This window comes from Pristiophorus japonicus, chromosome 22, assembly GCF_044704955.1.
Source record: "Pristiophorus japonicus isolate sPriJap1 chromosome 22, sPriJap1.hap1, whole genome shotgun sequence".
Lineage (NCBI taxonomy): Eukaryota > Metazoa > Chordata > Chondrichthyes > Pristiophoridae > Pristiophorus > Pristiophorus japonicus.
Window position 1 is genome coordinate 49043255 of NC_091998.1, and position 15589 is coordinate 49058843.

A 15589-nucleotide genomic window follows, 5' to 3' on the forward strand; every position below is an offset into this window, starting at 1 on the left:
GCAGGCGGTTGTGAGCCTGGTGGATGAACTGGTAATGTGTCGTGTGATTGTTAAACCTTTTGCTGATAAACCAACTCGTTCTCGATAGCAATGTGCTGCTATGAATTGTTAAGTGAAGAACCCATGAAGCAAATACATTGCAGTGATGTTGGTTATGGGAGAAACATTGGCCGGGACATCCCTGTTCTTCTTTGACAATGGCCATGGCATGTTTTACGATCACGAGGGGGGGGCCTCGGTAAACCGAGGCCCCCCCCCTCGTGATCGTAAAACCTCCCCAGGAGGTTTGATCCATGCATTCATCATCCTCCGTGTGAAGTCGTTGAATCTAAGCTGCGTCGTTCACGTGGCCCTCTCCCGAGCTTGAGTTGTGTCCCCCTGGTTGCAGAGTTTGCGGGTTACATCAAACAATTGGTACCCCTTTGAATCCAGAAAACTTCACCCTCTCCCCTGAGTCAGCTTTCCTCCTGTGTTAAATTATGGTGTGAATGGTACTGCAATCTGGCACCAAGAACTGAGAGACAGATGCTCGCTCACAGCGTGTGGCGAGTACTGTCAGTTATGCTGCTACCTGCACCGTCTTAAACAGCATCTGCTTGCTGCTTAATTCACAACTCGGTGGCTGGTTTCCAGATACAGTGTATGGGCTGTGCATTAAACAGACCATTATGGACTTCTTCAAAGTCCTCAACTATCCATTTAGTGTACTGCTCGCAAGCTGTACTTCACCATCTGTGCATCTCAATGAAAGTCTTGCTGAACACCAACTGGAATCCTGTTTTGGGGCGAGAGGTTTTTATCCCATCTCTTCTGCAGGCATTGACGCATCAATAGGGAAGGATTACTATTCTTTTGTGGAAGGATTACTATTCTTTTCAGATAATACAACATGCAAGGGTTAAAACAATGTTGATCCAGGTGAAAGCGGTCCTTTTTTCCAGCAATGCAAACATTAAAAAGAATGCTTAGCCTGTATCAGTAATGACCCTTGTATTATTATCTACGCGGCGAGAGATTGCAGAGCGACGCGATCGGGGCCCAGAAGAGGCGAGGGCCCAGGGGCAGCACGGGCCCAGCCCACACTACGATATGTGCACACACTAGTTCCGTGCAGCAGAGCAGGTCTCCAGTCGTCTTGGTTAACCCTTGCCACTAGGCCAAGACCGAGCTCTGTCAAGCCCGTGTGGTGGCTGGTGTGCAACGGCCACCCCACGTTAAAAAAATCCACGCACGGGCATCTTCCACCCTTCAACATGTAGTTCAGGACCTGGAATGTCAGGTCCTTCATTGAAACACCTGTGAACTCATCCCTTTTTGGTGCGGAAGCAAGTCATTCTTGCTACGAGGCACTGCCTAAGATTCTTTTCCGACGAGAGCATTGCAGCTACAGCTAGAGGTGTAAAAAAAAAACATTTTGTCCAGTGTGTGCGGAAGCATTTGGCAGCACAAACTGTGACACTTACATTTTTTTTACTCGTTCATGGGATGTGGGCGTCGCCGGCAAAGTCAGCATTTATTGCCCATCCCTAATTTCCCTTGAGTGTCTCGCTGGGCCATTTCAGAGGGGGCAGTTAAGAGTCAACTACATTGCTGTGGGTCTGGAGTCACACATAGGCCAGACCGGGTAAGGGTGGCAGATTTCCTTCCCTAAAGGACATTGAGTGAACCAGATGGGCTTTTACAACAATCCACTAGTTTCATGGTCACCATTACTGACACTGGCTTTGTAAAATATTCCAGATTTATTGTCTCATTCCAGGAAATTGAGCACAAAAAAATCTAGGCTGACACTCCCAGTGCAGTGCTGAGGGAGTGCCGCACTGTCGGAGGTGTCATCTTTCAGATGAGAAGTTAAACCGAGGCCCCGTCTGCTCTTTCAGGTGGATGTAAAAGATCCCATGGCACTATTTCAAAGAAGAGTTATCCCCTGTGTCCTGGGCCGATATTTATCCCTCAATTAACATCACTAAAACAGATTATCTACTCATTATCACATTGCTGTTTGTGGGAGCTTGCTGTGCGCAAATTGGCTGCCGCATTTCCCATATTACAACAGTGACCACACTTCAAAAATACTTCATTGGCTGTAAAGTGCCAATGTCCGCTGGTCATGAAAGGCGCTATGTAAATGCAAGTCTCTCTTTCTTCCTTTTCGTTATCAATACCCTTGCTAAGCACAAACTCGGGAAGGGTTTAGAGAGAGTAAATAAAGACAAACTGTTTCTAATGGCTAAAGGGTCGATAATGAGAGCACACAGATTTAAGGATTGGCAAAAGAACCAGAGGCAACATGAAAAAATAAACGCGAGTGGTTAGGATTTGGAACGTGCTGCCTGATAGGGTGGTGGAAGAAGATTCAATAGTAGCCTTCAAATGGATAAATACTGGAAGAAGCAAAAGATGTCGGGATAGGGGGAAAGAGCGGGGCAGTGGGACTGACTGGACTGCTTTTCGTGGAGGGGGCACAGACTCGATGGGCCGAATGGCCTCCTTCTGCGCTGTACTATTCTATGATTCTATGACTCTGCAAAGGAAAGCGAACATACTTTTTTTTGAATGAAAGAAAATGTTTGCCAACTTTAACCAGTCGGCAATAGCGGAAAATGGTCAGTGAGAACCTCAGGCAGTCGATTGGAATCAGTCTCGAAAAGTACCCACCGTATAGCAACAATACATTACATGCTGCCCATTCACCTTCAGTGATCGGTCCACGGGGAACCAATTACCAATGCGTGGGGCTATGAGTAAGAAGGGAACTCAGGGCAACTTTTTCAACCGTTACAACCCTCCGAGCTCTCTGCGCTCCTCCAATTCTGACCTCTTGCGCATCCCCCGATTTTACTCGTTGCACCATTAGCGGCCGTGCTTCTGCTGCCTTGGGCCACAAGCTTTGGAACTCCCTCCCTAAACCTCTCCGCCTCATTACCTCGCACTCCTCCTTTAAGATGCTCCTCAAGACCTACCTCTTTGACCAGGCTCTTGGTCAACTGCCCAAATATCTCGTTGTATGGCTCAGTGACAAATTTCTATTTGGCGATCGCTCCTGGGAAGCAACTTGCGACGACTGAGGGATGGGGCTTTAATTGATGAAGAAAGTATCGTCTTAGGCAGTCCCTCGGAATCGAGGAGGACTTGCTTCTACAATAAAAATGAGTCCTTAGGTGGCTGAACAGTCCAATACGAGAGCCACAGTCCCTGTCACAGAGTCGTTGAGGTAAGGGGTGGGTGGGACTGGTTTGCCGCACGCTCCTTCCGCTGCCTGCGCTTGATTTCTGCATGCTCTTGGCGACAAGACTCGAGGTGCTCAGCGCCCTTCCGGATGCACTTCCTCCACTTAGGGCAGTCTTTGGCCAGGGACTCCCAGGTGTCAGTGGAGATGTTGCACTTTATCAGGGAGACTTTGAGGGTGTCCCTGTAACGTTTCCTCTGCCCACCTTTGGCTTGTTTGCCGTGAAAGAGTTCCAAGTACAGCGCTTGCTTTGGGAGTCTCGTGTCTGGCGTGCGAACAATGTGGCCCGCCCAGTGGAGCTGATCGAGTGTGATCAGTGCTTCAATGCTGTGGATGTTGGCCTGGGGATGATCCTGTTGGGACTAATGACATGTTCCTGTGAAGAATTCTTTTGTCTAAATCGGCACAGAAATCAAAGCGAATGCGAAAACTGGCAAGAGCTGTACGACCAACTCAAGCCCAGGAAAAGTTCAACTCCGCATTGGCCAACTTTAGTTTCCTTCGAAAAGCAGCAGTTTGTGTGTTTTGGCTTGCCTTACCTCTGCGGTTCGCAGAGAAAACCCAGGGCACCAGTTTTTATTGGAAGTATTTATATTCTGCGATAATGGCATAGAAACAGCAGTGGTTGAAGATCATGTCTGCAAGGCAGATACACATCCATCCAGAACTGTTGTTATAATCCAGAGACTGCCCATTAAAGTGCATGCATATGACTGGCTGAATATAGTCCTTGAACATAAGCGAACAGGGTGCTTATTACCTGCTGGAATGTATAAAAAATCTACAATGAACATCGAACTCTCCAGGAGCCATATCTCTAGCCGCTAAACTTGGGGTTTAATGCCTCACAGATGGCAGAAGCTAACACCTCTGCCAAAACAGCTCCTCCTTGTTAGCTTGGTTGATCCAGATGGAATCCACCCACCGGCCAAAACACAAGGCACCCCCACAGGAGACGAACACTGGAAATTGGGACGCCCAAAGACACCAATTGCCCAGACCACAGTTCCACCGAAATACCATTATCTTTAAACATTATTGTCGTGTTATTTCCCACCAGAGGTTCGCCATGCTGTCAGGACATAGAAACATAGAAACATAGAAAATAGGTGCAGGAGTAGGCCATTTGGCCCTTCGAGCCTGCACCATCATTCAATATGACCATGGCTGATCATGCAACTTCAGTACCCCACCCCTGCCTTCTCTCCATACCCTCTGATCCCTTTAGCCGTAAGGGCCACATCTAACTCCCTTTTGAATATATCCAACGAACTGGACTCAACAACGTTCTGTGGCAGAGAATTCCACAGGTTCACAACTCAGCTCGGTCCTATATGGCTTACCGCCTATCTTTAGACTGTGACCCCTAGACATGTTGCGGCATCGACCTGAAACGTTAACTCTGTTTCTCTCCCTCTCTCCACCGTTGAGTATTTGCAGCATTTGTTGGTTTTTATGACAGACAGAGTGTTTTCTTGTCTGTGTGATACAGGGTGCTCACTGACTCCAGACAGATAAACCGATAGGGGGAGCTCCGAATTATTTCTCTTCACAAATCAACACTCACCTCCAACAGGCTGCGATTCCATCGTTCCCAGCACTGCTACCCCAGGCACTGTTGCGATACCGCCCATCTCCGCAATGCCCAGCAAGCTGTCAGAACTGACGCATCACTCTCCCAATTTGCGCTGGGCCATTAACAGGTTTAAATAGCAGGAAAATTTCACTCTGAATCTTAATAGTCGACTGCAAGTCAGCTTTCGCACTGGGAGCGTTTTCCTGCTTTGGCAGCAAGCAATTTAAGGCAAGGACTCAACCACTGGCATTTAAAGTCAGGTAGGCCACAGCTGGAGTACTGCGTGCAGGTCTGGTCACCACATTATAGGAGCGATGTGATTGCACCAAAGAGGGCACAGAGGAGATTTACGAGGATGTTGCCTGGACTGGGGAATTTTAGCCATGTGGAAAGATTGGATAGGCTGGGGTTATTTTCTTTGGAACAGAGGAGGCTGAGGGGAGACCTCATTGAGGTGTGTAAAATTATGAGGGGCTTGGATAGAGTGGATAGGAAAGATCTATTTCCCTTAGCAGAGGGGTCAACAAAAGTAATTGGTCGGGGGTTTAGAGGGGATTTGCACCCAGAGGGTGGTGGGGGTCTGGAACTCACGGCCTGAAAAGGGTAGTAGAGGCAGAAACCCTCACCACATTTAAAAAGTACTTGGATGTGCACTTGAAGTGCCGTAACCTACAGGGCTACGGACCGAGAGCTGGAAAGTGGGATCAGGTTGGATAGTTTTGTCGGCCAGCGCGGATACGATGGGCCGAGTGGCCTCCTCCCGTGTGGTAAATTTCTACGGCGACACAAATTAAATGGAACTGAGGGGAAGTGACGATGGAGGTTAGGCACGAGGGGCAGCAGTTAAATGTCAAGGACCAAGTACAAACTGTGCCCACAGTAGGTGCCACTTTCCCAACAGTTCAATCCTCCAGAAAGCACAAGCCTAAACAGTTGAGTTTCAGTTCATTAACTTGACGGGTATTTTGAAAATGACTGTAAATGCTGGTTCTGTAACATGAGCAGAATGCAATGAGTAAAGGAGAAAAAAGAAAGATTTGCATTTACATAGCGTCTTTCACGACCACCCCAAAACGCTTTACAGCCAATTAAGTACTTTTTGGAGAGTAGTCACTGTTGTAATGTAGGAAATGAGGCAACCAATTTGAGCACAGCAAGCTCCCACAAACAGCAATGTGATAATGACCGGATAATCTGTTTTTGTTATGTTGGTTGAGGGATAAATATTGGCCCCAGGACACCGGGGATAACTCCCCCTGCTCTTCTTCGAAATAGTGCCACGGGATCTTTTCCATCCACCTGAGAGAGCAGAAGGGGCCTCGGTTTAATCCGAAAGACGGCACCTCCGACAGTGCGGCACTCCCTCAGCACTGCACTGGGAGTGTCAGCCTGGATTTTTGTGCTCAAGTCCCTGCAGTGGGACTTGGACCAACAACCTTCTGACTCAGAGGCGAGGGTGCTGCCCACTGAGCCACGGCTGACCCACGACCAATAAAGTACACACCAAGGAACAGGATAAAGTTTAAATATGAATAAGCTGGAGGCGAATGCAGGAAGAACATTCAATAACAGAGAGAGTGGCATCTGTCAGCCACATCATGAGGGAGGGATAACCCAATGAAAGAGCTGTCACTTATCCATGCTGCTCATTTTGTGCTTCACAAATCTCCACTGACGAAATCATACCTGCAGAGTGTCATGTCTCATTATACAGCAGAGTCAATGCCCCACTGCCCAATAGATGGTATAAACCTGCTGGCAAAGGAGGAGTCAAGAGCTTGCTTCTGAACCTTCTATTCCTGACTGAAAGCATAAAAACGTAAGAAATAGGAGCAGGAGCACGTCACAAGGCCCCCTCGAGCCTGCTCCGCCATTCAATAAGATCATACCTGTTCTTTTACCTCAACTGCACTTTCCCACCTTGATGAGAACTTGAGCAACTGGCCGTCCCGTTGGACCTTGCCACTGAAGTGGAACTGGAGGACTGAAAAGTAGAGCAACACGCAGCGACCTGAGTGCACATGTCCCCAGCTCTCCCATGTCCCAAACTCCGACAGTTTAAAGAAAGTCTTGCATTGCCACCCTTCATGACCACTTGACGTCTCAAAGCGCTTTACAGCCAATAAAGTTCTGTTGGAGTGCAGTCAACTGTTGCAATGCGCACAACAAGATCCCACAGCAATGTGATAATGACCAGATAATCCGTTTTTTTTTGTGATGTTGATTGAGGGATAAATATTGGCCCCAGGACACCGGGGATAACTCCCCCAGCTCTTCTTTGAAATAGTGCCATGGGATCTTTTACGTCCATCTGAGAGAGCAGACAGGGTCTCGGTTTAACATTCGGGGAGAAATTCTGTTGCACCCCGTTTTGGGGGCAGTAACATTCGCGAGGCGGGACCCTTTTCACCAGGCCCGGAAATCCCGCCCCGCTCTCGAAATTGGGGTCACCGTCCCTGTTATGTCTGTAAACCTGTAAATACCATGTCTAACCACCAGAGGGCTTATCCCCTGGAGTCCCAAGGGATCCCACAATCCCTTGGGAGCACCTGTATATAAGGAGGCCTCACAGGCTGGAGAGGCACTCTGAGATCTGCAATAAAGGACTACGGTCATACTTTACTTTGAGCTTGCAGTATTTAGTCTGACTCTTTATTCAAGTACAGCAGGCGGTTAAGAAAACAAATGGCATGTTGGCCTTCATAGCGAGGGGATTTGAGTACAGGGGCAGGGAGGTGTTGCTACAGGACCTTGGTGAGGCCACACCTGGAGTATTGTGTACAGTTTTGGTCTCCTAACTTGAGGAAGGACATTCTTGCTATTGAGGGAGTGCAGCGAAGGTTCACCAGACTGATTCCTGGGATGGCGGGACTGACCTATCAAGAAAGACTGGATCAACTGGGCTTGTATTCACTGGAGTTCAGAAGAATGAGAGGGGACCTCATAGAAACGTTTAAAATTCTGATGGGTTGAGACAGGTTAGATGCAGGACGAATGTTCCCAATGTTGGGGAAGTCCAGAACCAGGGGTCACAGTCTAAGGATAAGGGGTAAGCCATTTAGGACCGAGATGTGGAGAAACTTCTTCACCCAGAGAGTGGTGAACCTGTGGAATTCTCTACCACAGAAAGTTGTTGAGGCCAATTCACTAAATATATTAAAAAAGGAGTTAGATGAAGTCCTTACTACTAGGGGGATCAAGGGGTATGGCGAGAAAGCAGGAATGGGGTACTGAAGTTGCATGTTCAGCCATGAACTCATTGAATGGCGGTGCAGGCTAGAAGGGCCGAATGGCCTACTCCTGCACCTATTTTCTATGTTTCTATGTTTCTAAGTCATAACAGTCCCCATAAGGAAGCGGATCGCAAAATAACGCGCTCCACTTCCTCTCTGAAACGCTAGCGGGGTGGGAAGAGAGGGAGTTTCCACAAACAGCAATGTGATAATGACCAGATAACCTGTTTTTTGGTTATGTCAATTGAGGGATAAATATTGGCCAGGACACAGGGAATAACCCCTCTGTTCTTCGAAATAGTGGCTATGGGATCTTTGACGTCCAACCGAGAGAGCGGACGGGGCCTCAGTTTAACATCTCATCCGAAAGACGGCACCTCCAACAGTGCAGCACTCCCTCAGCACTGCACTGGAGCATCAGCTTAGATTTATGAGCTCAAGTCCCTGAAGTGGGACTTGAACCCACAACCTTCTGACTTAGAGACGAGAGAGAGTGCTGCCCACTGAGCCACAGCTGACATTTTATTATGCGCGTAACCACCAAGTGCTCACATGAGACAGATGAACATCAGAGTGAGGCAGCTTTTCATACATCATCTGTCTGGTTGAGCTAATTGCTGCCAAATGGGACTTAATAACCCACTTTTACATAGCCACGTTCCATTTTGCACTCTGCTCTCTTAACGTTGCAAGCAAATACTGAAGGTTTGTCGCTCAATCCCACCACTTGCCCCGCGCCCAACACCACCATCCTCCCTCACCACACACCCCCCCCACCCCCTCGCACCTCGAGTGTGTGCAGTGTTTACTGAACTGCTACGTTAATGGACAATACCGAGCAGCACTGTTAATTAGAGCACTATCAATAACTCAGACAATCTCTGACTACATTATTGCGGCAGTCATTAAACCGCAGGGCCAACTCGGGATGACTAATAGTTTGACACACGGACTGGGATTGTAGCAATTTCAAACCTTTTTGAACTTGGAGTATTTTAAATGAGAAAGAAAAATGTTCCATCAGGGTTACAAGAGAAAGCAATTTTCTCTGTCACTGTTTAAAATGCAAGTTATGCACATCGAAAATTAATGCAGATGATTTAATCTCCCTCCGCTTCTTTCTTACTGATTCTTTCGCGCAGTGAAAACTAAGATATTAATCCAGTCAATTTCAGGGCGAGAATTACTACATTCAAAAACTTTTTGTGCTCACGTCCCGCTTCAGAGACTTGAGCATCTACAAGATGCGCTGCAGCAACTCGCCGAGGCTTCTTCCACAGCACCTCCCAAACCCGTGACCTCTGCCGCCCAGGACAAGGGCAGCAGGTGCATAGGAACCTCCAAGTTACTAAACACCCTGACTTGGAAATATATCGGTCGATTCTTCATCGGCGCCAGGTCAGAATCCTGGAACTCCCTCCCTAACAGCACTGTGGGAGCACCTTCACCACACCGACTGCAGCGGTTCAAGAAGGCGGCTCACCACCACCTTCTCCAGGGGCAATTAGGGATGGGCAATAAACGCTGGCCTTGCCAGCGATGCCCACATCCTGTGATGGTATAATAAAAATATATATAATTTAGGCTGGCATTCCCAACGTTGTACGGAGGGAGTGCTGCGTTGTCAGTGGTGCAGTCTTTTGGATGAGACATTAAGAACGTAAAAACATAAGAAATAGGAGCAGGAGTCGGCCATTTGGCCCCTTGAGCCTGCTCTGCCATTCAATGAGATCACGACTGATCTTCTACTTCAACTCCACTTTCCTGCACTATCCCCATATCCCTTGACTCCCTTAATATCCAAAAATCTATTGATCTCTATCTTGAATATACTCAACGACTGCGCCTCCACAGCCCTCTGAGGTAGACAATTCCAAAGATTCACCACCCTCTGAGTCAAGAAAGTTCACCTCATCTAAGTCCTAAATGGCCGAACCCTTATTCTGAGTCTGTGACCCCTGGTTCTAGACTCCCCAGCCAGAGGAAACATGCTCCCTGCATCCACCCTGTCAAGCCCTGTAAGAATTGTGTATGTTTCAATGAGATCACCTCTCATTCTTCTAAACTCAAGAAAATATAGGCCTAGTCTACAGTAAACCGTAATCCTGCCTGCCCTCTCAGGTGACGTAAAGGATCCCATGGCACTATGTAAAGAAGAGCTGGGGTGTTTGCCCCGGTATCCTAGCCAATATTTATCCCTCAACCAACTCTTAAAAACAGTTCAAGCCCCACTACAGAGAATTGAGCAAGTAATCTACACTGGCACTTAAGTGCAGCACTGAGGAAGTACTGCGTTTGAGAGGTTTTGTCTTACAGATAAGACGTTAAAGATTCCATGACACTATTTAAAGAAGAGCAGGGATGTTCTCTCAGAGTCGTGGCCAACATTTATCGATCAACCAACAACACTAAAGCAGCTTACTTGGTCATTTATCTCATTGCTGTTTGTGGGACCTTGCTGTGCGCAAATTAGTTGCCATATTTCCCTGCATTACAGCACTACAAAAGTACTTTGTTGACTGTTATGTATGTAAACATTGCAACTGTGTAAGACTTGCCACCAGAGGGCGCAACTGTTGGAGGTCCAAGGGTCACCTGCGCACCTCGTGCAAGGGAGTATAAAAGGTTGTCTGCCAGGCTGCTTAGGCACTCTGGAGTTGTATTAAAGAGACTAAGGTCACATCAGTTTTAGCTCATAGTACTCAGTCTTGTGGAGTTCTTCCATACTTAACAATTGGCGACGAGTAACAGATTACGAACTTTCACGCGGTCATGGCTGCCGTTGGTATTTTAGAGAGATTTGTAGAGGGTGATGATTGGGAAGCCTTCGTTGAGCTTCTCGACCAGTACTTCGTGGCCAACGAGCTGGATGGGGATGATAAAGCGATCACGTGCAGGGCGATTCTCCTCACCGTGTGTGGGTCCACAATATATGGCCTCATCAAGAATCTGCTAGCACCGGAGAAACCAGCGGAGAAGACGTATACAGAATTGTGTACCCTGGTTCTAAACCACCTCAAGCCGAAAGAGAGCATCTTAATGCCCAGGTATTGCTTCTACACGCACCACTGCTCCGAGAGCCAGGACATGGTGAGTTATGTCGCCGACCTGAGACACTTTGCGGGAACTTGCGAATTTTCTGGATATTTGGGGGAAATGCTGTGGACTTTTTTGTGCGTAGCATCAGCCACGAGGTCATTCTTCGCAAGCTGCTGTCCGCCGAATCCCTAGACCTGAGCAAGGCCATCACGATAGCCCAGGCTTTCATATCCACGAGCAATAATACCAGACAGATATCTTCCCAGCATCGAAGCTCAGCGGCAAGTATTGTGCATAAAATAACGTCGCTAGCAGGCAGAACTGCATATGGCAGGGCCTACACGTCTGCAGCTGCAAGACCTAGGGTGACTCAGAGTCCGCCATCGGGTACAAATTCATTAGTACCATGTTGGCGCTGTGGGGTAATCATCGAGCCCATCAATGTCGATTCAAGCACTACGTGTGCAAAGGCTGCGAAACAATGGGGCACCTCCAGCGAATGTGCAAGAGTGCTGTGACTCACCACGTGGCAGAGTCGGCAGAGGATGATCGATCCGGCACAGATCACGCAGAACAAACAAGAGAGGCAACTCAACCCGAGGAAGAAGTGTATGGGGTACACACCTTCACCACCAAGAGCCCTCCCATCATGCTGAAAGTCAAATTGAATGGTATTCCGGTATCAATGGAGTTCGAAACATGGGCGAGTCAGTCAATTATGAGCCAGAAGGCTTTTGAGAAACTGTGGGGCAACAAGACACAAAGGCACAAAATATGCCCGATTCAGACAAAGCTGTGCACCTACACCAAAGAGCTCATACCAGTCAGTGGCAGTGCGGCAGTTAAGGTATTGTACGATGGAGCTGTGCATGATTTATCGCTGTGGATTGTACCAGACGATGGCCCAATGCTATTCGGCAGAAGCTCGCGAGGAAAGATTCTATGGAACTGGGACGACTTCAAAGCACTAGCTTCAGTGGATGATACCTCGTGTGCCCAAGTGCTGAGCAAATTTCCGTCGCTATTCGAACTAGGCATCGACAACTTCACAGGCACCAAGGTTCAGATCCACCTAGTCCCCGATGCAAGGCCCGTTCATCACAAGGCTCGAGCAGTTCCACATATGATGAGGGAGAAAGTCGAGATCGAACTGGACAGACTTCAACGAGAGGGAATCATATCGCCATTCGAGTTCAACGAGTGGGCCAGTCCGATTGTTCCGGTGTTGAAGAGCGATGGCACAGTTAGAATCTGCGACGACTACAAGGTAACGAGCAACCGAGTCTTGTTACAAGACCAGTACCCGCTACCCAAGGCGGATAATCTTACCGAGGGGGACATCGTTCACCAAGTTGGATCTAACCTCCGCCTACATGACACAGGAGCTGGCTGAATCTTCGAAAAGATTGACATGCATCAACACACACAAAGGACTGTTTATATACGACAGGCGCCCTTTTGGGATTCGCTCGGCTGCTGCCATCTTCCAGAGGAACATGGAGAGTCTGCTGAAATCGCGCACCATTGTGTTTCAAGACGATATCCTGATCACTGGTCATGACACCACCGAACACCTGCACAACCAGGAAGAGGTTCTAAGTCGACTAGACAGAGTGAGACTCAGGATGAAACGCTCCAAGTGTGTTTTCCTGGCACCAGAGGTCGAATTTTGGGGGAGAAAGGTTACGGCAGACGGCATCAGACCCACGGATTCAAAGACAGAGGCCATCAAGAATGCACCCAGACCACAGAATGTGATGGAGCTGCGTTCGTTCCTGGGACTCTTCAACTATTTTGGTAACTTTCTACCCGGGTTAAGCACTTTGCTGGAACCGTTGCCCATGTTGCTACATAAGGATGATGACTGGATTTGGGGTAAATCTCAAGAGACAGCCTTTGAGAAGGCCAGAAACCTACTTTGTTCTAATAAGTTACTTATACTGTATGACCCGTGTAAACGATTAGTGCTAGCTTGTGATGTATCTTCGTACGGGGTCGGCTGTGTGTTACAGCAAACCAATGGATCGGGAAAACTTCAACCGGTTGCATACGCGTCTAGAAGTCTGTCTAAGGCTGAAAGAGCCTACAGTATGGTCGAGAAAGAGGCGTTAGCATGTGTATATGGGGTTAAGAAAATGCACCAATACTTATTTGGACTTCGGTTTGAGCTTGAAACCGACCACAAACCGCTCATTTCGCTGTTTTCAGAAAGCAAAGGTATAAACACCAGTGCTTCGTCCTGCATCCAAAGATGGGCACTAACATTGTCCGCCTATGACTATGTTATCCACCACAGACCAGGCACGGAGAACTGTGCTGATGCCCTCAGTCGGCTGCCATTGCCCACTACCGGGGTGGAAATGGCGCAGCCCGCGGACTTGCTTCTGGTCATGGATGCTTTTGAGAGGAGGGGTCACCCGTCACTGCTCACCAGATCAGGACCTGGACCAGCCAGGATCCTGTGCTATCACTTGTAAAAAGTTACATTCTCAATGAGAGCTGGTCGGCCATTCCTGGGGAAATGCAAGATGAAATTCAGCCGTTTCACTGACGCAAAGATGAAATGTCCATCCAGTCGAATTGTCTCTTATGGGGTAATCGTGTGGTTTTGCCAAAAAAAGGCAGGGAAACGTTTATACGTGACCTACACAATACCCACCCAGGCATAGTCATGATGAAGGCTATAGCCAGGTCGCATGTTTAGTGGCCCGGCATTGACTCGGACTTAGAGTCATGTGTACACCAGTGCAACACGTGCTCACAATTGAGCAATGTACAAAAGGAGGCTCCATTGAGTCTGTGGTCATGGCCCTCCAAACCGTGGTCCAGGATCCACGTAGATTTTGCTGTCCCCTTTCTCAGAAAGATGTTCTTAGTTGGAGTGGACGCTTACTCTAAATGGATTGAATGGGTACTCATGTCATCCAGCCCATCCTTGGCCACCATTGAAAGCCTCCGGGCTATGTTCGCCACCCATGGCCTGCCGGACATCCTTGTCAGTGACAATGGACCGTGTTTCACCAGCTCGGAATTCAACGAGTTTATGACCCGCAATGGCATCACGCATGTCAGGTCTGCGCCGTTTAAGCCCGCATCCAATGGTCAAGCAGAACGGGCAGTGCAAACTATCAAGCAGAGCTTGAAATGTATGAAGGAAGGCTCCTTGAAGACCCGCTTATCTTGGGTTCTGCTCAGCTACCGGACCCGACCCCACTCGCTCACTGGGGTTCCCCCTGCAGAATTGTTAATGAAGAGAGCACTCAAAACCAGCCTCTCCCTAGTCCACCCCGATCTAAATGATCATGTGGAAACCCGGCGTCACCAGCAAAACATGTACCACGATCGCGCGGCTGTATCGCGTGACATTGATGTTAACGATCCCGTGTTTGTCATTAATAACAGTCATGGTCCTAAATGGGTTGCTGGCACTGTCTTGGCCAAGGAGGGGAATAGAGTGTTTATAGTCAAACTATTGAATGGACAAACGTGCAGAAAGCTGTTGGATCAGACAAAACTACGGTTCACCGACAACCAGGAACAAGCTGAAGAGGACATCACCATCATCGATCCACCAACACACACCAAACCAACAATCGACCTCGCTGTCAATCAAGAGGATGAACCCACCATTCCCAACAGTCCTGTCAGACCAGCCACGCCACAGTGCAGCAATGGTCCGACCAACTCACCCATGCCAGTGGGAGTTGTGTACAGACCACCAAACAGTAGTAGTAAGGTTGGGGATAGCATCAAACAAGAAATTAGGGATGCATGCAATAAAAGTACAGCAGTTATCATGGGTGACTTTAATCGACATATTGATTGGGCTAACCAAACTGGTAGCAATGCGGTGGAGGACGATTTCCTGGACTGTATAAGGGATGGTTTTCTAGACCAATATGTCGAGGAATCAACCAGGGAGCTGGCCATCCTAGACTGGGTGACGTGTAATGAGAAAGGACTAATTAGCAATCTTGTTATGAGACCCCTTGGGGAAGAGTGACCATAACATGGTAGATTTCTTTATTAGGATGGAGAGTGACACAGTTAATTCAGAAACTAGGGTCCTGAACTTAAGGAAAGGTAACTTCGATGGTTTGAGGCGTGAATTGGCTAGAACAGACTGACAAATGATACTTAGAGGGTTGACGGTGGATAGGCAATGGCAAACATTTAAAGATCACATGGATGAACTTCAGCAATTGTACATCCCTGGCTGGAGTAAAAATAAAATGGGGAAGGTGGCTCAACCGTGGCTAACAAGGGAAATTAAAGATAGTGTTAAATCCAAGGAAGAGGCATATAAATTGGCCAGAAAAAGCAGCAAACCTGAGGATTCGGAGAAAGTTAGAATTCAGCAGAGGAGGACAAAGGGTTTAATTAAGAGGGGGAAAACAGAGTACGAGAAAAAGCTTGCCGGGAACATAATAACTGACTGCAAAAGCTTCCATAGTTATGTGAAGAGAAAAAGATTAGCGAAGACAAACCTAGATCCCTTGCAGTCGGATTCAG

At 48.0% G+C, this 15589-nt stretch overlaps 1 protein-coding gene across 4 annotated transcripts in view; it reads right to left on the reverse strand.

Annotated features, from left to right (window-relative positions):
- LOC139235022 (netrin receptor UNC5D-like) overlaps window positions 1-15589 on the reverse strand; it is a 664622-nt gene that overhangs the window by 389743 nt on the left and 259290 nt on the right. The gene's annotated exons all lie outside the window — the stretch shown is intronic.